Here is a 10,006-nt window from a genome sequence, read left to right as displayed (position 1 = left end):
GGACTCCAAATATCCCATCCTCGTCGCCAAATTGTTCTATTGCAGGAAAACACAAGAGTCCATTAGGAAATAAACTTTTAATTCTGGGCTATGCACGATACAACGCATGGCGTAGTCCCGCCAACAACTGCCGGGCGTGCCCCGTCCTCACATGTCTTATCCTTGGGACAGGGCTACCACCCTGGATACAACAGTATTCACATATGTCGAGGCATCATTTGAAGCAGACAAAGAGATATTTATTGATATAAATCCATTCTCACATTCAAAATGTTTCATTGTGTGGCCATTCATTAATTAGTTTTGATGATGTGGGTATTCTTGAATGTCCATTTCTCTAGTGTAGTATATAACGCCTTAGCTCAACATTCTAAGAATTAAAATATTGGTAAGCAGAAAAGAATTCAGCAAACACCCATACCTCATTCAAAATATGCGTCCAACTGAGACAACCACTGATCGGTATATCTTCAAATAATTGGTACAGTTTCAAGTTAACGCGAGAGAATTTCACTATTTCACCCACCTTCAATGGAAGTACACCATCAAACTTCGCCTAGCATGTAGTCCTAACAACCGTTTGCAGTTAATCATATAAAATGTCGTGAAAATATCATAATTTGAATATTTACATCGCTGGAAACATCGAAGGGCAATGCACGAAGCTAATTAAAAGTGAGCTTTTATTCAGCTAACTCAGTCATTAACGTACAAAAAAGGTAGTGGGGAAAAGCATTCAATGATGCAGTATTCATTTACATTCGCACATAATATGAGAAAACGAGAAAATGCAGCTTAATAAAATCTTAGCAAAATACAACACGAAAACCCAGTCGCTAGAAACAATTGTAAACAAGTACGCATTTAAAATCGTGTGTCATCTTTTTCTTCACTTTTTCGCAGCGTTCATTGCCAACACTCAAAATTTCAATGCATGATCGAGACTTTAGGAGCTAAAGTGCCACCTTATAAAGTGAGATCCTTGAAACGACTCTGCATCGAACTTTAGCTAAAGTCTCACTTTACCGTAAAGAGAGACTTTGTTAAGTGAGCAATTTCAGTGTCGTCTATGAATCGCACCCTAAATGAAAAGTGAACATTTTCTAACGCGCGAAAACGCAACGCGTAAGAATGAATGCCGGGAAATCTCTCCGTGTGACGTATTTCTGGTTCCCGCTGCCGCCCTGTGAGGTGACCTTGAGGCGAGTTGAGCGCTGATACGACGCAGGCTGCTAGCGGGTAGCTGAGTACCCTGCTGGCTGGTAGCCCTTGGCTACCAGCCAGCAGGGTACTCAGCTACCCTTAATACCTTATCAAATGAAGAAAACTTTCGGACCTTAGCCAGTTTTAATAAGTGATTATTAAGACAGGTTTCCCTGAGCTCTGCGCCTCATGCATGCATTGGTAACCTCAGACGATGTATAACTCCTATCTTCTCGTATAGAAACTAGGTCCCTGTGACGTCACGTGGAGTGGCATCGCATGGGCGCCAATCTGGCCCTTTTCAAATGAGGATAAATATGGACCATTGCCATTCGTCTAAACCGGTATTTCTAAAACGAAATAATTTGTAAATTATGAATACAGTAATGGTGGGTAACGAATCGCAATCAACGACTTTCGTTTTCTTTGATGAAGGAAACTACCCTATTATCTTTTTAAATGAGCACAAACACACGAGGAAGACGCTTCGGCTCCATAAATCAAAAGACTATAACTTAGGGGGCATCTGTTAACTACGTGAGGCGTTTAGGGGGGGAGGGGGCCAAGCCGATTCTCACACAATCTCACGTGGGAGAGAGGAGGGGTCCTGGCAAGTATCACGTAATTTTTTTCCGCAAGAAATAGTGTAAAATGTGATCATAGACTACGATATTAAATACTAGTCTTAACTAATATTAAATAAAAATAATTAAGCAAATTGTTTATTTTATAAATCCAACGCAATGAATGATAGACGTATTTACAAGGAAAATTCGCATATAGAACAATCTCACGTGAGATTAGAGGAAGGGGGGGATCAAGCCAAATCTCACAATATCTCACTGAGGGCGAGGGGTGGTCCAAAAATCGCAAAAATCACCTCACGTAATTATTAAAGATCATAAAGCATCTAATTTTGTCGTTTTTGCCATCATTTTTCATTATCATTCTCCTAACTTTAGAATTTTGGACAAAATGTTAACAGAAGCTAGGTTCTCCCAGTAAAGTCGCGGGTACATACAATTTAAGGGACCCACTTCCTCAGGGTATCGCATTCATGTTGCCCATCGTAATTTGCTAGCACTTCCGAAGAAACCTGTCTTCGGTACGAGCAAGTTTGGCACAAAAACGATTTTCTTCTGTTTAGCATGCAACCATGTTTGAAATGGCAAAATCCGAGATCACATGACGTGTTCCACCATACTTTTTGGCTTATTCTGATGATAAAGTGTGAAAATCGTAATTCCATTGAATTTAACGCCGAATAAGGAGAAGACTCTGATACGGAACTACTATACGATCCATAGGAGATTATAACGACAGCGTTAGAACTCATAAATGGATTATATGACTTGTAGTGTAGCCTACTAACTTATGTAAAACTTAATGCATTTTTCTGATTTTTATTATTATTTCTAACAGCATAGGGTGGTTTCCTATTATTTTTTATTACCTAAATCGGAAGATTATTACTCCTGGAATACGCTTTTCACGCTTTAAGATTTTTGAACGACGATATCTATTTTTCGCGATTAAATGAAAAGTGAAAATTTTCAAGCGCGCGAAAACGCGACGGCGACTTATGAATGCTGGGAAAAGCCCGCGTGACGTCATTCTGGTTCCCGATGTCGCCGTGTGAGGTGACCTTGAGGCGAGGTTATGTGCGCCGCTGCGATGCAGGCTGCTAGCAGGTAGCAAAGTGCCCTGCTAGCAGGTTGGCTTAAATAAGGATTATTATTCCCCTATCAAACGAAGGAAACTTTCCGACCATAGGCAGTTTTAATAGGTGATTATTAAGACATGTTTCCCTGAGCTCTGTGCCTCATGCATGCATTGGTCTCATCTCAGACGATGTAAAACTCCTATCTACTCGTATAGAAACTAGGTCCCTGTGACGTCACGTGGAGCGGAATCGCATGGGCGCCAATCTGGCCTTTTTCAAATGAGGTTAAAATTGACCATTGCCATTCGTCTAAATTGGATTTCTAAAGCCAAATAATTAGTATATTATGAATACACTAATGGTGGGTAACGAATCGCAACCAATGCCTTTCGTTTTCTTTGATGAAGTAAAATACCCTATTACAAACATTATAATACAAAATATTGAATAACAAGTCGATCGCATTGCACTTGACATCTCGTCGCGGACATTTTTGAAAGCCGATTAAAATGCTTCCGAAGTGGCAATAGCAATCAGCCTTCTTTGAGGTGGAATTGGGCCTAATCCTTGCAGCCCCCTTGCTATGCCGCAGGTTGTAGTATCATGGGTAACAGTGACGTAACTAGTAATATGCTTTGAGGGGGGGATGGGACGGCCCCGGGGGCGACCCCCCCTCTCCCTCAGGTAATGGGAGATCCGAGAAAATGGTTGAAAATTAACATGCCTGGAAATACATTTTACATCATTTTGGCACTAAAAATTGAACTTCAAACAGATGCAGTTATAAAACGTCAAAAATAATCGTTAGTTTTAAATATATTTTTATTATTTCTCTGAGGCTTTGGGGGGATCTATCCTCTCATCCCCCCATAGTTACGCCACTGATGGGCAATTTGTAGTGGGTAGGTGGTTCACTGATGTTCCATTAGAAATCCCGTCAAACTCAGCGGGCGGTGCCAGATTAGACTACTTGGGAGGCTGTAGATTTTGGGAATTGTGACCATTAGGGTTGGAGGGGATGAGGGAGTCACCAGTGAAAAAACGCGAAAACACTCTCTAGGCCCATAAGGCAACTTCTATATTCTGGGAATACCTGCAAGCGTAGTGAGTTCTTGGAAATACCTAAAGTTCCAAGGTAAAACGGTGCAAAAGCTGTATCTTCCACCCCTAAAATATGTATCTATGCTAACTTCACGCGAAGTGCGGCTTCAATGCCGTGGACTAAAGGAAACGCTTTGTGGAATCGCTGTTCCGATTGCCAATCATCCTGAGGGGCTTTAATATAGTTAAACCTTAATTCCAAATCTTCCTAATTAATCCAGAAACTTATCTGCTGTATGCAATACAATCCAATTTTTGGCTCTACCTTAGCGCTTTGCACTCACCAAAACCAACGATTCATATGCGTCTTTACATTATAATGCATATGGACTAAAAAAATACTTCAAATTATTATTTTTAATTAATACGTTCGGAGAATAATTCTGACATTCCTTAACGGTCGGTTAGCCTTAAGCATTTTTTAGGCGTATCGAGAAGTACATACATGGCGAGGTTCAAAATTCCGCCTGCCGTGGAATAGCAATAAAAAATTCTGTTGTTTACGTCACTCAAAGTTCACGGTAAATATTCGTAACTAATTACCCCTATATATTTCCTAGGCTTGGCTGGCGCGATATTCTCTATCGATGCTGTTATTTATATGTTTAAGACCCATGAATTTTAAATTTATTTTTTATTAATAAAACCTTTTTACCCGAGAATTATGGCAATACAATCGTTAAGTATGAACATATAACTGGTATTTTACAGCTAAATAATACGATCACATTAATATCATACGAAATAATCACCCATTTCTTGTCAAGGGCGTACCCAGGATCACAACTAGGGGGAGACAGGCCATGATTATTCAAGTTATAGGTAAGATTTAAGCATGGAAAAGGTGAATGAAATCAGCATTTTAAGGAAACTGTAACAGCTCTTTATTAGTTTTTAAATTATTTGTTTGAAAAGGTATTATTTTCCTTAAAGACGTTTGCGATTTGTGCTTCTGTACCCCCTCCTGCCCCTCGCGGGGTACGCACATGTTTCTTGTCGGGGCGGGTGTTATATTCCTACCTTCAGTGAAATCGCGTTTCAATCCCAGCTTCGACTTTGGCGCTGCTTCAAGTGCAAGGTCAGCGAAGATATATACTCGCTCCAGATATACGGTATTACATTTTTCGTGAAAACGTTGTCCAGCGAGCCTTGATATGTTTTGGTCGAGGCCATGAAACGCGTGCCGTTGTTCCTCTCACTAGTTATCTCACCTGTGACTGGAGCGGGAGCACAGGTTTGACTGAGACAACGTGAGAAGGAGTCGTATTTGCCGGCAGTCCCAGAAGCTTCCAAGTGTGATTCATCAAGGATAGGGAAGGAAATTTTCCGGTAAGTAATTGCGTGTTTGCCATTTAGATAATGCAATTTCTGTATATCCATGGGCGATAAGGATCGTTTTCCGGATTATTTTTTCAATATATAGATCGCGCTGGAAAACATAACCTGGCAGTTAACGTATAAAATCGTTTCCGGCTTAATTTTGTGGAATAATGATATATCCATGATTAAAGCACAAATGGTAATATCCACACTATTTTATTTATCACTTAAACGACCATGGTTTCGGCACTTCGTGTCATTTTCAGTGTCACCTTGAAAATAACACCCTGGTCGGTTAAGTGATAAATAAAATACTGGCAGTTAACTTCGTCCTCGTGTTCTTATTAAAATTTTAAATCTCGAAGTGCTTACACTAGGTATGGTATTAAACATTTTAGGCCACTTAGTCCTTCAAAACTGCTATTACGGGTATATTAATTTAACCATCATTCATGTAGTGTGTGGAGCAGCGGGTTGGCAAAGACCTATGAAGCTGCGTCATCCTTTACTTTTGAATAGGTCAAATATCATGTCAAGGCCTGTTTACCAGGTACATTAGCTCATACAGATTAATGACTAAATGTCTGAACGCCAAAATGGACCGTGTAATAACCCAACTTGTGCAAATGCATGAACAGAAAATAGAATCTGTTCTAATTTGATTCATAAATTTGTACACGTTATACGTTCCGGTCCACAAAAATCATTCATGCAATCAAACATGAACTCGTGTGTGTTTATGCATCGTGTAAACAGGATTTAAGATATTCGGGTATATACCATTCCGTTCTAAGAAACTTCGACTGCGAGTTCTCGGTAAATGTTTGCTCGGCGCCGTTTGTAGTGAGTAGAAGGATGATGTTCAACTTTTTTCCTGAGGCAAATATATCGAACATCTAATTCAACCATGGGTTAACATAACCTAAATACCTTTCTGTAGATCATTTCCTAATCAGTAGAAATGGATGATATTACTGACGGCGTAGAATCTAATTCTTCTCTTAACTTACGAAGTTGTAGCATTACGGCCAGATTATTATTTTCTCTTACAGATAACGATAGATTTAATGGGGTACCTTCTTGAAAACTCAATGGCTCCAACTAAAATACTAGGAGGATATCTCTATCTGGAAGAGTTGCATAGCCTTTGCTAACGTTTTTAAGGTCTTCTAACCCGTCGATTAGTATGACTTCTCCGAAGGTAATTTTTTCCTGAAAAAAAAAAACAAGAATTGTTTCAAATTGCTATTAAGGTGAATTTGACGCCAATAAAAATTGCCATTATTAATATTAATTGGAAATCCGACTTTACGAAGTTGTTCACGAGTTCCACTTTAATCGCTCAAGGATTTTTATATAACCTACCGATAGGCCAAGGTGAAGACGAGGCGTATTAAAGGATCAGATTTGAAACAAAAACTTGCAGCTTCAGAAACAATGTTTTCAGGAAATACTCCCGTTTTACCCCATTTAATAATATAGTCAAGGTTGCTATTAACCTCTACTGCTATGATTATTGGCAAATATATTTATCCTGCGATACTACCAGTGGGTATTTTAAAACTGTAAATGCTATTCTGCAGCAACCGCACACAATTTTCATTATTTAAAATTCAAAACAGGCAGTATATAATTTGAATTTATTTCATTTTATTTATTTAAGTTATCCATAATTATCTAAAAGCATTATTTTAATACTTTAAGAAATGTATCTGAAGCAGAATGACGAATCTTTACTGAGTTCGAAAATCCGAAACTTCAAAACTCCCACACGCATCATGCGGCGAAGTATGAGAACATACTGAACCGCGTAACTATAAAACAGAAAATTAATGTCGCTGGGATTGTCTCAGTTATTGAGGCATGAGTTATCCTAATGCATGTATGGGACAATTTTTAATACTTAAATGGAGAGTTAAAGGAAATTTGTTCAATATGATGGGAAATAGATAGTCTCTGTTACGTTTGGCTATGAAACTCTCATGCACAGTATCAACGTATCAACTCAATACCCATAATGCATTGAACCTCACCAACCTCGCCTGTTTAACAATCAAGAGAATACTTTGCAGAATTTGTACGATTTGTCTTCGTGCTTGGGTTACAAACGGTAGGAAATTATAACATGCAAGGTTTTGTAATCTGTTGAATTTTGTGTGCTTGCAGTATGGGTGTTGTCTCTTGAGTATGACATAATTATCGAAAGGTTATCGGTGCACCGGCAGTGAAAATATTGATTAGACAGTCTTCAGATTTGCTGTTTGAGTGGTGATTTTTCTGTATTTGTTGTTTATTCGCTGACGCTCTTGTTACTCGTTCATAGTGCTTACTGGAAGAAGTTTACTTTTTGGTTATTTTTATAGTAACGGTCGTGCAGTCTTATTTCTGGAAAGTCTTATTTTTGTCATTCTGGACAGAATGACAAAAACTGTGTATTCCTTCAGTGCGCTTTCGCGAACAACGGAATTCGTTTGAAGAAATACTTTGCGATTACTTTCACATTTTATGCAAGAATCACTATTGTTAGTGGTCGTGTATTTAAAAAACTTTATGACTAAATGATTCGTGTATACAATCTTTTCCAGAGTTAGCAAATCGTCGTGAACCATGCCTCCCAAGACAGGTACAGTGACAGCCAAGAAAGCGGGAAAGGCGCAGAAGAATATATCAAAAGGGGACAAGAAAAAGAAGAGGAGGAGGAAGGAGAGTTATGCTATTTATATTTATAAAGTCTTGAAACAAGTCCATCCTGACACCGGAATTTCAAGCAAGGCTATGAGCATAATGAATAGTTTTGTGAATGATATTTTTGAAAGAATTGCTGCGGAAGCTTCCAGACTGTCACATTACAACAAACGATCGACAATTACGAGCAGAGAGGTTCAGACAGCAGTTCGCCTCCTTTTGCCAGGTGAACTTGCTAAGCATGCAGTTAGTGAGGGCACTAAGGCAGTCACGAAATACACAAGTTCAAAGTAGATTGTTTGGTTTCTTAAAGAATACTATCATTTTCGAAAAAATGCCTGATGGTTGTTTAAAATTTTACAAAAACTTGTACGTTGCCAATCTTAGGTATGTTGTTTATTGATCTTAATTTAACAATAATAAAATGTAGTGTATGAAAAATATTTTAATTTATTTAACTTATGAAGCCCTCCATTATCCTAATTAATGTTATAGCATTGACATTTGTCGTTTCTTGTGGATTTTCGTTACAATTATGTCCAGCCTCTCGGCAGAACAAGCACATTCTGTAGTGCTGTATCATTTATTATTTTTTTCCCCTTATTATTCCTTCTTTTGATAAGTTATTTCACATGGCACCATGTAATTAACCCAAAGAAAAGTTTGGTAATAGAGGAGCTTTGTGATGGTGCAATAAAATATAGAAAATCTAAATAAAACGCCTGTTACTTTTGATGCACCACTTATCACCCTCCTCAACTAGGGCGTACCGAGAATCAAAACGGGGGGGGGGGGGGGGGGGCAAGCCATGGTTGTTCAAGTTATAAGCAGGATTCAAACATATGACCCACCTGATGGGAGGCTTGCACTAGCCATCACCAATGCTACATCTAAGACAGGTTGTGCTCAGCCAGTTTTATCGATGAAAGCAGTTGGCACAACTCATTACTGGCAAAATGACTCTTGAAGACCAGATTTGTATGGCCAGAAGAGGGGCAAGAATTACCGATTCTTACTGTCCCTATCTAATCAGTTTTGCTGCCAGAAATGACAAACTTATAATAAAATGTTGTGCACTGCACTGACCATTAGATTATTGCCTCGAGTCATGTGGTTAAGTTTGCCTATGTCTGCTTGTATACTTGTATTATATTTGCAACACTGTAAATTTGTCATAGTTGGTGCTAAGATTACAACTACTTCATGGATATTTTGTTATGATTAACCTAGCAACTGAGTTACCCTTAAGCCTTTTAATGGCACCGATTAAGTTAAAATTGAAGTATTCTTTCTCAGGACACAAAGAAGAGTAATGAATGATAGAGTTACCAAGTGGTATGCTGAGAAGTAATTCACATGTTGTCACTTGCCATTTAGTATTTTTCATGCTAAAGAGGAATCATTGAAAATTGAATTTTAAATATTTATCATCAATGGATATCTGATAATAATGTACGGGACACCTTAAAACTCCCTATAACGAAGAGAGTGGGCAACATACCCAGATTGTCCAGTATACAGTCTGGCTGCCGAGAATTTTCAGATGACAGCCAGAAGGGTAGGGGGCAAGGTCACCAGGTAAGAAAGGGAAACGCCCACATTGTATGTTAACCAAAGGGTTCCGTGACGAAAGGAGCCAAAAGGGACTATGAGCGAGGACTCAAACGAAGAATCCCACGTGCAGAAAAATTTCTTGGGTTTTCCACTGGTTGATTCCATCCATTTCTCCTGACGTTTCGAGCAGCGATTTGCTGATCATCCTCAGGGGATCTTGATGATTTTTTGTGCTGTCATTGGACAACTCTCGCTGGCCGGAATGTAGCTGATGCTAGCGGAAGCTTGAGAGATGGAGTAGAACGTTTTTTTCTGTGGAGTATGGGGGAAGAAGGTGATATTGAAGATTACGTGCAAATGATATTGGGCAGACTGAAGGGAAGGAAAAATGTTCTTCACTGATGGTATCAGGAGAGGTAGGGCATATGTTGTTAATAATCGAGGGAGAGGGGTAGGTATTTTAAGCTCTTTCAAAGCTTG

The sequence above is a fragment of the Ischnura elegans genome, chromosome 3, assembly GCF_921293095.1.
Source record: "Ischnura elegans chromosome 3, ioIscEleg1.1, whole genome shotgun sequence".
In the NCBI taxonomy this organism is placed as follows: domain Eukaryota; kingdom Metazoa; phylum Arthropoda; class Insecta; order Odonata; family Coenagrionidae; genus Ischnura; species Ischnura elegans.
Note: the sequence above shows the minus strand (reverse complement) of the source record.